Raw genomic sequence first — 3135 nt, 5'->3', positions numbered from 1 at the left:
AGTTTATTAGTTTAGATTACAGAGGTAGGACCTTGTTTTCCAACTATGGCTATACCAGAGTGAGAGACAAAATATTGTAGTTATTTAATATGTGAGGCTGGATAGCTGGATGTATCTACAGGGTTTTTTGTTTGTTTGTTTGTTTTGGTTTTGGGGTTTTGTTTTGTTTCTTTTTTGAAACAGGGTTTCTCTGTGTAACCCTGGCTGTCATGGAACTCACTCTGTAGACCAGGCTGGCCTTGAACTCAGAAATCTGCCTGCCTCTGCCTCCGAAGTGCAGGGAGTAAATGCATGCACCATCACTGCCTGGCATATCTACAGTTTTAAGAGCTGGAAGATACCTGGATAACTTCTGGTCTTCAGTCAATATTCGAAGCACAAAGATACTGATTCTAATATCAGTAAAGAAATCATCATCATTAGCAGTAACAGCAGCAGTAGCTGCAGCAGCAAGAGGAACAGCAGCAACATAGATGAACTTGGCAACTAGAGTAAAAGACAAGTGACAGAGAAGCCCAAATTTCCTTCTGCAGTATCCTATTATCTGGGCCATCACTAGAAAGCTCCATTTTCCAATAGGTTGAACTTTCCATATTGATGAAGACAATATAGACAATCCCATACAGAGACATCCCCAAATTAAATTCATCTAGAGAATCCCTCAATGGAACAATCTTCAAGCGTGATTCTAGTTTATGTCATATTAGCAACACAACTAGTTGCTTTGAGCTCCTGCTGCCATAATTTCCCCACCAGAATATAGTGTATACTGTGAGTCAGAGTGTTGTAGTTTGAATATGTTTGGCTCGTGGGAAGTGGTACTATTAGGAGGTGTGGCCTTGTTGGAGGAATTCTGACACTGTATGTAGGTAGGATTTAAGGGCTCCTAGTGCTCAATCTCTGCCAAGTGTGGGCAAGAGAGTCTCTTGCTGCTGCTTTGGATCAAGACATAGAACTCTTGGCTCTTCAGGTAACATGTCTGACTATATGTTGCCTTGCTTACCACCATGATGATAATGGACTGAACCTCTGAAACTGTAAGCCATCCCCAATTAATCATTTTTTTTTAGAAAATTTTCCTTAGTCACAGTTTCTCTTTACAGCCATAAAAACCTAAGAGACAGAGTAAGCATTTTCTCCCTTAAGATTCCATTCTCAATGTATTTTTATCACTACAGAAGAAAGGAAAGATGGTGTTATAGTTTTTTTTTTTTACCATTTGAATAAGATTTGTGATGACATCTCTTTTAAAACATAATATCTTTCAGATGCCACATCTTATCTATTAATGTTTTAATAGAAACTAAATGCATGATATTCATGTATTCACACATCTTCTATTCCTGAAAGACTCAGTTTGTTATATCTTTGTGAACTTTTTGATTTTTCAGTTCTTTGAACACTTATAACACCTTAAAGCTGAAATGAATTGTTGGTGTTTTTAGATTTGAATTTAAAAATGTAAGTTAGATTACTTTATAAGTATGGGGTTTGCTAGAGTCTGCAGAACCACCTTCTTGTACATTTCTGTGTTACAGTCCAGTCAAACCACAGCATTTTAAAGTAAGAACAATAATATATGACAGTGCTGTGGTATAGCTTTTATCAGTGAATATAACTGTCCTATTGCCATCCTGGAGCTGAAACAACCTTGGTCTAACAGTGATGGCAATGAAATAAGGAAACACAGTGACAGCTAGGTCTTGTAGTCACAGATATTTGACCATTAACACTTCTGAAAAGGAGAGGCATGGTCACCAAACTCTAACCCATTACTCCTGCAACACCACCTTCTAGCTGTATTGTAATCATGGGAGATACCTATTGTAGCAGGTAGTGTTTACTTGGATTTAGAACTTTGTGATGTGACTTCTATGTTGTAACCTTACTGAAGTGACGTTCTTAATAATAACATGATTTTTAGGTACCTGTACTCCCATCATTCCTCACCCATCATTCTTTGGTGCTCTTAGGAGAAACTTCTAAGTAAAGAACCAGTCAAAGATGCTCTATAAGAAACACCTTCCTCATCCTCTGTAAGCAAACCCTTTCCCACACTGTATAAGGATCCCCTTGTCAATGCTCTATAAGAAATCACTCCTCCATGCTTGGTAAGTAAGGCCCCACCCATGCCAAGTAAGGAATACCTCCCCATGCTTTGTAAGGAACTTTGCCCCATACTCTGTAGGAATCCTTTCCCATACTCTGTAAGGAATTACTTCCCTTATGTTATATAAGAAGCTCCTCACCCATGATCCTATAAGAATACCTCAATTTTGTTCTTATTAAGAACCCCTTTCTTATATTCTTGAAAGTAACCTTTCATGCATATTCCCTTAGCAACATCTCTCCTATGCTCTGTAACTAACCCTCATTTATGCATGCTCTGTATGGTCTTATACCTGTACTTGTTAGAGATTCCCATGCTTCCTCTGTAAGAAACCCTTCATTAATGCTTTGTAACTGTTCTTAAAGTAACCTCTCATCTATATCTTATATGAGTCCTCACGTATACTCTGGAAGTAACCACTCATATACACTCCTGTGAGCATGTTCAATAAAATTCATTCATTTATATTCTTGAACTTGATTTGAATGATTTATCTTTCTGTTCTTATAGAGGACACATGAACATTTGGCCATTGCATGCCAGTAAAAGTAACATAAAATCCAAAAGTTTCAGAATTTACTGCTTATAATCGCTGTTATTCTTTGTTAAACTTACAATGTGCATATTTTCTGTTTTGTTTGAAGAAAGAGTAATTGAAAGTGAGACACATTACCACAAAATAAAGTTGTATAAAGTCATTTTAGTCAATGTACTAACCTAAGGCCTATATCTAGCATTAACATTTATCCTATGTGTTTTGTGGGAAGGTTAGTAAAGAGACTGAATACTATCATGTAACTGTGTTCTTGGATACTCTAGGTTTCTTTCTGAATCCTAGACTTTGTGATTACTCTGGAAAAATAATATGAGAGAAATAACACTGTAGATGACAGCTGGAATTCATTTCAAGGTAAAATGGGTCAGTATTAAGAACAATGTACGACTATGGCCAGAAATTAATTCTCTGTCTCTGTCTCCTCTCTCTCTCTCTCTCTCTCTCTCTTTCTCTCTCTCTCTCTCTCCCG

Source organism: Grammomys surdaster, unplaced genomic scaffold, assembly GCF_004785775.1.
Source record: "Grammomys surdaster isolate TR1022 unplaced genomic scaffold, NIH_TR_1.0 1087, whole genome shotgun sequence".
Classification (NCBI taxonomy): domain Eukaryota; kingdom Metazoa; phylum Chordata; class Mammalia; order Rodentia; family Muridae; genus Grammomys; species Grammomys surdaster.
The sequence above is the reverse complement of the archived record's forward strand: the minus strand, read 5'-3'. Positions refer to the sequence as shown.